Below are 13,538 nucleotides of genomic sequence, written 5' to 3' on the forward strand. Positions count from 1 at the left end.
TTTTTATTTTTCCTTTTTATGGCTGCATGTGCAGCTTATGACAGTTCCAGGCTGGGCATCGAATCAGAGCGGCACCTGCTGGCATACACCACAGCTACAGCAACGCCACATCCAAGCCACATCTGCTGTCTAACCCACTGAGCGAGGGTAGGGATCCAACCTGCATCCTCACGGACACAGTGAGCCACAACCCGCTGAGCCACAAGGGATCTCCTAACTCACAGTACATTTTCAGATCCACTGAACCGAAAACGTGGCTTAATGTGCAGTCAGGTTATTTATTTCATCTTGTTGGTGTTCGTTGTATTTAGAAATGTTCCCATCATGGTGTCCTTAGCTAGGAGTTCCCTGGTGGCTCAATGTGTTGAGGACTCAGTCTTGACACTGCTGTGGCTCTGGTTACTGCTGTGACTTGGGTTTGATCCCTGGCCCAGGAACTTGCACATGCTGTGGGTGTAACCAAAAAAAAAAAGATAATGTCCTCAGCTAGACTGCAGGTGAAGGGGAGGGATCAGGAAGGGTTGGTGTAAAATCTCCACCAGGTAATCTGGCAGCCCAGTTGCCTTCTCTTGTCTTTAAAATTGGAAAAATTTTAGGAGGCACCAGTCTCCTACCAGGTGGGGGTGTTACTCTGTATTGTGAATGCAAATTGGCTGCACATGGGATATTCAAATCGAGTAGCTCCACATGTCCAACTCTAGAAAAATCATCCATGATTTGGCTCATAAACTTGACTCCTGGTGACCACGAGGCCCTGACTGTTCCCAACCCCTGGTGAGGATCACTGGGTCCCTCATCTTAGAGATACGAGGGACCTGAGATCATCTAGGCAAGTGGCTCCCACGTGTGGTCCCCAGACCAGCAGTATCAGTATCATCAGGGAACTTACTCGAAATGCAAATTCTTAGGACCCACCCCAGACCCACTGAATGAGGAACTCTGGGAGTGGGCCTGGCAGGCGTCCTGTTAACAAGCCGTCCAGGCGAGTACGATGGCTCCCTAAAGTTGAACTGCTGATCTAGTGAACCACATCTTACAGGTGAGGCAGCTGGTGCAGAGGGGTGAAACCGATTCATCTAGGGTCTTAGCCAGTTCTGGGCGAAGGATAGAAATGTTCCCAGGGCACATCCTGCTGTGCTACAGTGTCCACTCATGAGTTTGTTCCCTCTCCTGACCTTCCTTCCACAGCTCTTTACTGTGCCCCCACCGTGGATCAAACACTGTGTTGGGAACTAGGGATGAGACCAAGTAGACAGAATCCCTTCCATCAGGGAGCTCACGGAGACCCACTGATGACGTGCAAGGCCGTGGGGGTTAGGTGCTATGATGTATCAGTCAGGGCTGGCTCCCTGCTGTCTGTAACAAAGAGCCCCAAGAGGTCAGTGGCTTGCCACAAGGAAAGTTCCGTTCTATTCACTGTAAGGTCCAGACTGGATGTTTATAGCTGTGCCATTTTCTTTGTGGTTATGTACGGACCCAGACCCCTTCCAGGTCTGCTTCCATCTTCCCATAGGGCTAGAGCGCTTTCTCCTTTTAGCCAGTGTGTGGAGAAAAGAGAACGGCAGAAAGGATACGATTTCTCTTCACACATCACTTCTATGCATATAGTTCTGAGACTCGGTTGTATGACAGCAGTTAACTGCAGGGGTGACTGGGACAGGGAGTCTAGCTGTGAGCTCAGGAGGGAAGAGTTGCCGTGAGCGCAGTGTCCACCAGAAGGCACAAGGCCTGGTTGCTCTGAGAAGACACTGGAGGGGCATCCAATGCAGACTCTGGCTGATCCGGGAAGGCTTCGCAGAAGAGTCTAAAGCGGAATACATGTTAACCACGAAGAAGAGGGTGTTTCAAGCAGAGGGAGCTGTGTGTGCCAAAGCAAGGCAGGATGAGAGCGTGCCATCTCCTGGGAACTGCAAAAGAGTCTCCTCTGGGTGGAATGAGTGGAGGAGAGGAAGGGGCCAGAGTCGGACACGAGGATGGAGAAGGAGGCCTTGCATGTCACAGGAAGACACAAAGCACCCTGCCATTGCAGCCCCTTTCAAGATTTAAGCCTGCGTGAATGAAGTCACTTCCCTGATACTCAAGGAATGGTATGTATTCTCTCAATTCCCGCCCCCCCCCCCCCCCCCCCCGGCTCCTAGAAAGGAAGTGCATCACCAGAGGATTGTAAAGTAGTGTTTCTGGCATGAACCAAGCCTGCTAGTTTGATTTGTTACACTTCTGGCATGTGTTTGGACAAAAGACCAAAGCGCAGAACACAAGGGCCTAAACCTTGGGAGGCAGGAGGCCTGTGGGATGACGAGAGGCTCTATGCATCCTCCACTCTTTCTTTTGAGGGAAGAGATATCAGGGGCCCTGAGGCAACTGAGAGGCGCAAGCCCCCTCCCCTTTGTGGGGGGGCAAGAAGGCTTATCAAAGTGCAGAAAGGAAGAGTTTGGAAATGAAGCTAAAATACCCACTGGCTTTTGAACAAGAGTTCTCAGTTAATTTAACACTTCTGAAAAATTCCCGTGTCTGGGGGAGAAATGCTCCAATTATAGCATCTCCACGGCAAATTCCAACTTCAAAGAGCCCCACCATATTGTTTTGTAAATATGACACGTTCTGGAAGTGCCAGCGTCAGCATTGGCAGGTATCTGAGTGGTTTTCCTCTCACTGCATTTTTCTTTGAATTATTGAAGAGAAAAATAACGTTGAGGATAAGATTATAACCCAGATATACCTTCCTTTATTGGCTCTGAAATCCTCTTAGTAGATTTGGCTGAAAAAGGAATTGGCACAGAAACTGTAAAAGTTTCAAGGTTTGCCCGTGAGTGTCGTGTAGCATCATAGGCAAAAGGAACATCATCAGAGGACATAAATATTGTATAAGAGTATGTGTCCTCTGATGATATTATGTAAGTGTATATAAGTGTATTTATGTCCTCTGCCGATGTTGCGTATGCTTAAGATAGAAACATATTCATATATTTATGTGTTCATTTTTTATGATTGGCTGCCCCCATGGCATACAAAACTTCCAGGGCCAGGTATCAGCCCGCCCCACAGCAGCGACCCGAGCCACAGCAGTGACACCACCAGATCCTTAACCCACTGAGCCACCAGGGAACTCCTATATATATTTTTTAAAAAAAAACAGTAACCGCAGTAATCATTTAGAATATAGACCAAGAGAATTTGGGGGGCCGGGGGAGGGGTGTTTTGTCCTGACGAAAGTCAAAACACTTTTGGAATGTTGGCGCATGTGCATAAGAAAAGCAGACTTGCCTTTTAGTTTCCTTGTTTTTAAATATTCTGCAAAGAATGCACCCCTCCTCCTTGTGCCTGCAGTGGGCCACTCCCATCCTTGGTAGTTCCCTGCAGAACAGGGCACGGGCCTCCACCCCTGCCTGAGACTTCATCAAAGCTATGAGGCTGAAGGGAAGCCAAGGGGAAGAGAGAGAATGCTTGTGGAATGAAATAAAGGGAAAGCCAAGCAAAATTAAAGACAGATACAGAGAACTGTGATGCAGGAGCTTTGAAGTGCAAATAAAATTGGCTTGAACCTCAACCCACGTGTGGTGTGAGCCTGCGTCTTGATCTTTTTGGGGATTCTGAGAGGTAGAGGTGATGGTGGAGGAACTCATGGTTTTATCCTCGCCACTCCTGGCTCTGATACTCTCCTTGGGATTAGTGTGATAGAAGGGCCGTGTCACCCCCGCCCCCAACATCATTTCCACGAGGTGGGGGGGGTTGGGGGGGTGGGGTGAGACCGGGCAGAATTTATCAGATATTTCGATGAGAGCTTTTATTTTTATTTTTTTATAATTTTTTTTTTTATTTTCCCAGTGTACAGCAAGGGGGTCAGGTTATCCTTACATGTATACATTACAATTACATTTTTCCCCCACCCTTTGTTCTGTTGCAATATGAGTATCTAGACAAAGTTCTCAATGCTATTCAGCAAGATCTCCTTGTAAATCTATTCTAAGTTGTGTCTGATAAGCCCAAGCTCCCGATCCCTCCCACTCCCTCCCCTTCCCATCAGGCAGCGACAAGTCTCTTCTCCAAGTCCATGATTTTCTTTTCTGAGGAGATGGTCATTTGTGCTGGATATTAGATTCCAGTTATAAGTGATATCATATGGTATTTGTCTTTGTCCTTCTGACTCATTTCACTCAGTATGAGATTCTCTAGCTCCATCCATGTTGCTGCAAATGGCATTATGTCATTCTTTTTTATGGCTGAGTAGTATTCCATTGTGTATATATACCACCTCTTCCGAATCCAATCCTCTGTCGATGGACATTTGGGTTGTTTCCATGTCCTGGCTATTGTGAATACTGCTGCAATGAACATGCAGGTGCACGTGTCTCTTTTAAGTAGAGTTTTGTCCGGATAGATGCCCAAGAGTGGGATTGCAGGGTTATATGGAAGTTCTGTGTATAGCTTTCTAAGGTATCTCCAAACTGTTCTCCGTAGTGGCTGTACCAGTTTACATTCCCACCAAGAGTGCAGGAGGGTTCCCTTTTCTCCACAGCCCCTCCAGCACTTGTTCTTTGTGGATTTATTAATGATGGCCATTCTGACTGGTGTGAGGTGATATCTCATGGTAGTTTTGATTTGCATTTCTCTTATAACCAGCGATGTTGAGCATTTTCTCATGTGTTTGTTGGCCATCTGTATATCTTCTTTGGAGAAATGTCTATTCAGGTCTTTTGCCCATTTTTCCATTGATTGATTGGCTTTTTTGCTGTTGGGTTGTATAAGTTGTTTCTATATTCTAGAGATTAAGCCCTTGTCGGTTGCATCGTTTGAAACTGTTTTCTCCCATTCTGAAAGTTGTCTTTTTGTTTTCTTTTGGGTTTCCTTTGCTGTGCAAAAGCTTTTCAGTTTGATGAGGTGCCATGGGTTTATTTTTGCTCTAATTTCTATTGCTTTGGGAGACTGACCTGAGAAAATATTCATGATGTTGATGTCAGAGAGTGTTTTGCCTATGTTTTCTTCTAGGAGTTTGATGGTGTCCTGTCGTATATTTAAGTCTTTCAGCCATTTTGAGTTTATTTTTGTGCATGGTGTGAGGGTGTGTTCTAGCTTCATTGCTTTGCATGCAGCTGTCCAGGTTTTCGATGGGAGCTTTTAAATAGCTTCAATCTAGGGTTGCCACATCGCATGATTCCAGGGGACATTGCTCTCATTGTGTTGTCGGTCCCCCCTGGCGTTTGCTTGCTCCCTGTTGCCCAGTCTGCTCTCTCTGTGGCAGTGTCTTCCCCTCCATCTTGATAGGTCTCTCGTTCGCTTCTGCTGGCTCAGGGAAGGCGGGTGGATGGGAGCTGGGGGGTCCTGCTGGTGTTGCTGAGGCGGTGCCAGCAGCCCCTCCAGCTCTCTCTTCCTCCTGCCTGATTCTGCTCTAGGTCTAGGCCAGTAGGTCGCAAGGGAGTGCGACGCCACCTCTGTCCCCAGGGAACATTTGCTATTGTCTAGAAACGGTTTGGGGTGTCCCAACTTGGGAGGGCATCCTTGAATGGGATCCAGGGACGCTGCTAAACATCCCGCATAGCCCGGGACAGCCACCCCGCACACACACCAAGAACGGTCTGGCCACCAGTGGCCACGGCATCCGCATTGAGAAACCGGCTCTGGAGGAGCCCCTCGGCCTCTCCCGGCTTCCCCCTGAATTATCTGGAGCTACGCAGCCTTCGCCCCGGGACCAGGCGTGGCCAGAGCTACGGCACCAGGCGCCGCTCAATAGTCTGCTAGTTCAGATACCTGCAGGGTCCAGGCAGCAAAGTCAGTGAATGAAGCCAGTCAGGAGGGGGGTGAGAGGTGGCCCTGGCCCATCTCTCTCCGCCATCGGCCCGGTAGGTGGGGTCTGCGACAAGGGCGAAGCTGGCGCACCTTGTCCAGAAAGGCCACTCCAGGCCGTTGCCGTACCAGCGCCTGTTGCTTGATTTCTCATTCCTTGAGAGCGGCTCGATAGCTCACCTCCCTTAAACCCCAGAAAGTCTCCTTTGCGTTCTTCACTTTTTTTTTGGCGGGGGGTTGAGGCTTATCTTAGATACATACATACGTGCGCCAATTTTAAGTGTCCACGCCAGCGAATAGTCAAGATAATCTTGAAGAAGAACAAATTGGAAAACTTACACTAGTAGATTTCAAGACTCTAAAGTCACAGTAATTGAGAGTGTGGCATTGTTGCACAGGTGAGCCACGTAGATCCGTGGCAGAGAATAGAGAGGCTAGAAACATCCCCCCGTATATGATTCCTTGATTTCCAGTAAAGACCCCATCATAATCCAGTGGGGGAGGGGGCTGGTGGTATTTTCAATAAATGGCGCTGGAGCAGTTGACTATCCACGGGGCCAAAGAACAAGCCTGGATCCCTACCATGCCCCTGAATGAATTCAATATGGGTCCTAGAGCTAAATGTGAAAGGTACAACAATAAAGCTGCTGGAAGAAAGCATAGGATAATACCTTCATGAATTTCATAAAAAGGTTTTTTTTTTTTAAATATATATACACAGGGCATACCGAGCACGCATCATAGAGGAAAAGATGGAGAAAGTGAATTTCATTAAAATTAAGAACTTGTGTTTATCAAAATTCACAACGAAGAGAGTTTTGGCATGCTGTGGCACAGTAGAACTTATTTGCAATACATCTGTCAGAGGATTCTTGCCTATTTTTTTTTTCAAATGTTGGCAACTCTTTCCAATTTGAAACACCGAGGGGGAGAAGCCCCACTGTGCAGCGCACATTCCCCAGCCAAGCAAAACACGTCTGCGAGCCAGCGCGGCCCACGCGGTGCCCGTTTGCAACCTCACCTTGAGCAGCATCGAAGAAAGAGAGAAGCTTTAATGTTCCTGCATGTTTTCGTTCTTTCCTCGCAGCCTCTGTAAGAGGAAGAAAGAGCGTAGAGATCTAGTTCTCAATAACAGGAATTTTTTCCCTTTGAAGGCAGAATGGCTGATATAGTGAATTGAGCTTCTAAGGAGCGCTTCCCTCCCTCGGATAGACACAGTAATTTAAAAAAATATTTAAAATATGATTTGATCACAATTTGTAAAATTGGTAGTATAGTTGACTCACGATATTGTGTTAGGTTCAGGTAGACAGCAGAGTGATTCAGTTAGACACATATGTATGCGTATCCATTCTTTTTCATCTTCTTTTCCCTTGTAGGTTGGGAGAGGAGATTGCTATGGTTCCCTGTGCTATCCGGTAGGTCCTTGTCGTTCATCTATTTTCTATAGAGTAGTGTGTATCCATTATCCCAAATGCCTAATTTATCCCTCTGCTCCGTGTTTCCCTTTTGGTAACCATAAGTTTGATCAAGTTTTTCTCTTTAATTGGCCCCACTGTTTGTTCAGCCTGCTGGGCTCTGTGAAGCCGTTCTGCTCTCTGACTCTAGGATTTCTCAGCATCCCTGGCAGTCAGCTTCAAGCTGCCATGAGGCAGAAGACATGGAGAAATAGAGCTTCAACTTGAACAATTTGAGCTCATTCATATCCAACTTCCTTTCTTTCGACCCTCTTCCCTAATTCTGCCTTTGTTTTTTTGTTTGTTTTGTTTTTGTTTTTGTCTTTTTGCCTTTTCTAGGGCCGCTCCCGCGGCATATGGAGGTTCCCAGGCCAGGGGTCAAATCGGAGCTTCAGCTGCCTGCCTACGCCAGAGCCACAGCAATGTGGGATCCGAGCCGCGTCTGCAACCTACACCATAGCTCACCGCAACGCCGGATCCTTAACCCACTGAGGGAAGCCAGGGATCGAACCCACAACCTCATGGTTCCTAGTTGGATTCGTTAACCACTGAGCCACAACGGGAACTCCTCTAACTCTGCCTTTGGTCTCTTCCTTTTATTCTTCTCCCAAGCATCATTCGTCCTCAATTCTCTGATGGTCCAGTTGGAAGCAGTGGGAACAGGTGAGAGGAGAATTTCCTCTTGTCACCTCTTCTGACCCCACTATTAGGATTACTAAGAAGAGGTGGCCTGGAGTTCCCGTCGTGGCGCAGCGGTTAACGAATCCGACTAGGAACCATGAGGTTGCGGGTTCGGTCCCTGCCCTTGCTCAGTGGGTTAATGATCCGGCGTTGCCGTGAGCTGTGGTGTAGGTTGCAGACGCGGTTCGGATCCCTCGTTGCTGTGGCTCTGGCGTAGGCCGGTGGCTACAGCTCCGATTCGACCCCTAGCCTGGGAACCTCCATATGCCGCGGGAGCGGCCCAAGAAATAGCAACAACAACAACAATAACAACAACAAAAAAAAGACAAAAAAAAAAAGAAGAAGAGGTGGCCTGAAGGATGGCACTCTGGCAGCATAGCGTAGTGGTTAAAAGCATGAGATCTGGAGTGTGCCTGCCTGGATTCAAAGCCTGGCCCCATCTCTTAACAGCTCTATGATCTTAGGCAAGTTCCTTGCTTCTCTGTGCCTCACTGGCTCATCCTTAGGTTACCAGTAAAATGCCTACATGTTAATATAAACATAAAGCACTTAGAATAGCGCCTAGGAAGCATCAGACATGTGTTTGTTAAATTAAAACTTGAGGGTTGGTAGTTGTCAGGCCTTGTGTCCAGTGTTGGGAAGTAGAAGACACAGGGGCCCCGGCTCAGAGATCATCTCAGAGCCCGAGAGCCCACGCCGGGCTTCAGGGCAGGCAAATAACCTGGCCACACTGCTCCCCCCTTCCTTAAACTGGCCAACATGTGACCACTGGCTGATTTAATGACCTTCTTCTTGCGGAGCCTGGCAATGGCTCAAATCCGAAGCCATTTAGAAGATGATTAAGATCTTTCTGTGACTCTTTCTCCAATCTCCCCTCGTCATTGCAACTAGAATTAGGCATATGAGGAAGATTTTGTTTTTTTCAATTTTATTGGAGTATAGTTAACTTACAATGTTGTATTAATTTCAGGTATACACCTAAGTGAATCAGTTATACATCTATATATCTCCACTCTTTTTTCTCATATAGGCTATTATAGAATATTGAGGAGGTATCACTGTGCTATAGAGTAGGTCCTTGTTTTTATACGGTAGGTCCTATTTTATATACGGTAGTGTGTGTATGTTAGACCCATCCCCCCCACCTATCCCCCCCACCGTGGTTTCCTCTATAGTGACCAAAAGTTTGATTTGGAAATCTGTGAGTTTGTTTCTGTTTTATAAATAAGTTAGTTTGTATCATTCTCATTAGATTCCACATATAAGTGATACCGTATGGTGTTTGTCTTTCTCTGTCTGAATTACCTCACTTAGCCTGATAATCTCTAAGTGCATCCACTTTGCCGCAAATGGCATTATTTCATTCTGTTTATGGCTCAGTGGTATCCCATTGTACATATGTACCACATCTTCTTAATCCATTCCTCTGTCGGTGGACATTTAGGTTGCTTCCATGTCTTGGGTATTATAAATAGCACTGCAGTGAACGTTGGCGTGCAAGTATCTTTTTGAATTATGGTTTTCTCCAGATGCATGCTCAGGAGTGAGATTGCTGAATCACATGGTAGTTCTATATTTAGTTTTTGAAGGAACTTCCATCTTTCCTCCATAGTGCTTTCACCAATTTACATTCCCACCAACAGTGTAGAAGGGTTCCCTTTTCTCCACACCTTCTCCGGCACTTATTGTTTGTAGACTTTTTGAAGATGGCCATGCTGGCTGGTGTGAGGTAATACCTCATTGTAGTTTTGAGGACGTTTTTGTGTTTGTTTGTTGTTGTAGTAGTAGTTGTTGCTGTTGTTTTATGGCTGCACCCACGGCATATGGAAGTTCCCTGGCCAGGGATTGAATCTGAGCCACAGCTGTGACCTATGCCACAGGCAACATTGGATCCTTTACCATGCCAGGCTGGAGATTGAACCTGTACCTCCACAGTGATTCAAGCCACTGCAGGTGAATTCGTAACCCACTGCACCACAGTGGGAACTCCTCGAGGAGGTTTTTAACTCTGAGAAGTGAAGTAACTTTACTAGGACGTGGCAGCATGATAGAGAAAAGCCTAGATTTCCTTGAATAGACTGTTAATAGACTTATGGATATTAAAGACTGCTGGTGAGGGCTCAGAAGGATTAAGGACAATTAGAGAGAAATCTTCAATCACTTCAGAGAAACCCTAAATGCCATTAAGAGACTTAGTAGAATTCTGGACTCGGAGGCCATGAGGATTGGATGCATGTGGAATGGACACCAAAGGGTGGATTGTCATAAACAGAATTTCGGCCCACAAAATCTTAGCCCTCTGCTATTACTCCTGTGGTTATATTATGTTTCACGGCAAAGGGGACTTTGCAGATGTAATTACGGTTGCTAATCAGCTGACTTTAGTGTAGGGAGATTATCCAGAAGCCCAATACCATCACTTAAGCTCTTAAAGGCAGAAAAGATACAGCAGAATAGAGAGATATGAAGCATGAGAAGGCCTTGCAGGTGGAGGGGGCAGTGTGATGAGGAATGCAAATGGCCAAAGAAGCTGAGAGAGGCTTCTAGCTGACAGCCAACAAGGAAACAAGGAGATCTGCCCTGTAGTCACAAGGAACTGATTCTGCCAATAACTTGAATGTACATGGAAGCAGATTCATCCCTAGAACCTCCAGAAAGGAATACAGTCCTGCCAACACCTTGATTTTGTTTTTGAGGAACTCTAGTCAGAAGACTCCGTTGAGCCAAGCTATACTGAGACATCTGATCTCCAGAAGTGTAATGTAATAAATTTATGTTATTTCAAAGCACCAAATTTGTGGTAATTTGTTATAGCAACGAGAGGAAACTAACACAGAGTCGTAATTCGCCCTGCAACACTGTGGTGTCTACCAAGAATTTTATGGGGTTGGGGTAGGAAGGGATAGGAGAGAGGCCAAAAGACAAAAAGCCCTTTCTGACCTCTCTCGGCATTCATAGTTTTTATTAGACTATCCTGAAAAGTTTTTAAAAAGTCATGGAGGTACAATGGGTTCTTGTAGTGGGTTTCTAGAGGAGATTCTGTTCTTATCTACATCAGTCCTGCAGGATGATTATTTACTCCCCGGTTCATGAGCCTGGCCATGAAAGCAGCATTTCTTAGCACAGTTAGATATAGATGCTGTAACAATGATATAAGAAACACAAGCATTGGATAGCCTGGAGCATGGGGAGTGGGAGTTAGGAGTCCCTGGAGACTCCCAAGTCTTTCAGAGGGGACCATGAGGGCCAAGGACTGGCTCGTGGGCCCCAGCTGACCACAACAGAGAACAGAAAGAGAAAGAGCAAGAGATCTGGAATCACAAGGCCTGGGGTGGAGGTTTGACAGCCACTTCTGGACTGTGGCTACGTGACATTCACTTCTAACTTCTCCTTGGCTTCCTGTCATAAAGTGGCAATGAGAAGACCCACCCTGAGGAACTCTAGCCCCAACTAAATAACATGATACATGGGGAAGCATTTTGTCAGCTGCACAGCATCACATAAGGCATCATTGGGATTTGTTATACTGACCCCAAACTTAAATCAACAGACATCAGTTGAGTTCTTCATATAAAATGTCTTGGAGAATACAAAGGAGACCCCACCATAGCTCCTGCTGATGGCAGCTAGGACTGCCTACATGGGGTTCCCAGCCCCCTAGTCACAGCCCAAATATCCCAGAGGTTTCTACCTCTTTCATGGCTCCAGTGTGGGGCAGGGGCAGGAAGTGGCAAGCTGCCTTCCTTCCTCTTTTCTGCTTCCACACAAGGCGGTTTTCTTGGGAGAGGTGGGGGAAGCTGAGGTAGAACTACATTGAGAGACTTGGGGCATTGTGACTTCTGAGTGATTTTTAAGGTAAAAACCATTTGTCCGGGAGCATGCTATGAGTGATGTACATATGTGCATGCATATAGTGGTGGGACTGGGAAGAGGCCCCCATAGCATACACAGAAGCACTAATTTTTTTTTTTTTGTCTTTTCTAGGGCCACACCCATGACACATGGAGGTTCCCAGGCTAGGGGTCTAATCAGAGCTGTAGCTGCTGTCCTACACCTCAGCCACAGAAACGCCAGATCTGAGCCACGTCTGTGACCTACACCACAGCTCACGGCAACGCCGGATCCTTAACCCACTGAGTGAGGCCAGGGATTGAACCCACAACCTCATGGTTCCTAGTCGGATTCGTTAACCACTGAGCCATGACGGGAACTCCCCAGAAACACTAAAATTAATTGAAGTGAGATTGGAACTTAAAGAGATCCATTTTGTTGAAGGTCAGATATTTCATACTGTGGAATCTCAAGTGCCCATGGACTGCAGATAGGATCTGGACATGATGCACCTGTGTTCTGTCCTACCTTGGTCTCTGTTTCTGGGAGGGCGTTAGTGGATAGGTTCTGTAAGTGGTTCACAGGGCTTGACTTTTATAACAACAGGAATGGTACATGTCTGCTTTCTGCAGGTAAGTAGAAAAGGGGTGTTTTTTGGTGCTGGAGGAATCAGACTATACCACAAAGCTACAGTCATCAAAATAGTATGGTACTGCAGGAGTTCCCGTCGTGGCGCAGTGGTTAACGAATCCGACTAGGAACCATGAGGTTGCGAGTTCGGTCCCTGCCCCTGCTCAGTGGGTTAAGGATCCGGCGTTGCCGTGAGCTGTGGTGTAGGTTGCAGACGCGGCTTGGATCCTGCGTTGCTGTGGCTCTGGCGTAGGCCGGTGGCTACAGCTCTGATTCAACCCCTAGCCTGGGAACCTCCATATGCCATGGAAGCGGCCCAAGAAATAGCAACAACAACAACAACAACAACAACAACAAAAAGACAAAAAATAGTATGGTATTGGCACAGAAGTATAGATCAATGGAACAGAATAGAAAGCCCAGAAGTAAACCCATGCACCTATGGTCAGTTAATCTATGACAAAGGAAGCAAGAATATACAGTGGAGAAAAGACAGTTTCTTTAATAAATGGTGCTGGTAAACTGGACAGCTGCATGTTGAAGAATGACATTAGAACACTCTCTAGCACCATACACAAAAATAAACTCAAAATGTATTAAAAACATAAATGTAAGACCAGATACTATAAAATCTTAGAGGAAAACATAGGCAGAACACTCTTTGACATAAACTGCAGCAGTATCTTTTGGGATCTACCTCCTAGAGTAATGAAAATAAAAACAAAAATAAACAAATAGACCTAATTAAACTTAAAAGCTTTTGTACAGCAAAGGGAACCTTAAGCAAAACAAATAAAACCCCCACAGAATGGGAGAAAATCTTTGCAAATGAAGCAACTGACAAAGGATTAATCTCCAAATTATACAATTCATGCTGTTCAATATTATAAACACAACCCAATCAAAAAATGGGTAGAAGATCTAAATAGACATTTCTCCAAAGGAGACAGCCAAAAAAGCACATGGAAAAATGCTCAACATTGCTAATTATCAGAGAAATGCAAATCATAACTACAATGAAGTATCACTTCATACAGGTCAGAATGGTCATCATCAAAAAGTCTACAAACAGAGCTCCCTGGTGGCTCAGTATATTAAGGATCTGGCATTGTCACTGCTGTGGTTCTGGTTACTGCTGTGGCATTGATTTGACCCCTG

The sequence above is a fragment of the Phacochoerus africanus genome, chromosome X, assembly GCF_016906955.1.
Source record: "Phacochoerus africanus isolate WHEZ1 chromosome X, ROS_Pafr_v1, whole genome shotgun sequence".
Taxonomy (NCBI): Eukaryota; Metazoa; Chordata; class Mammalia; order Artiodactyla; family Suidae; genus Phacochoerus; species Phacochoerus africanus.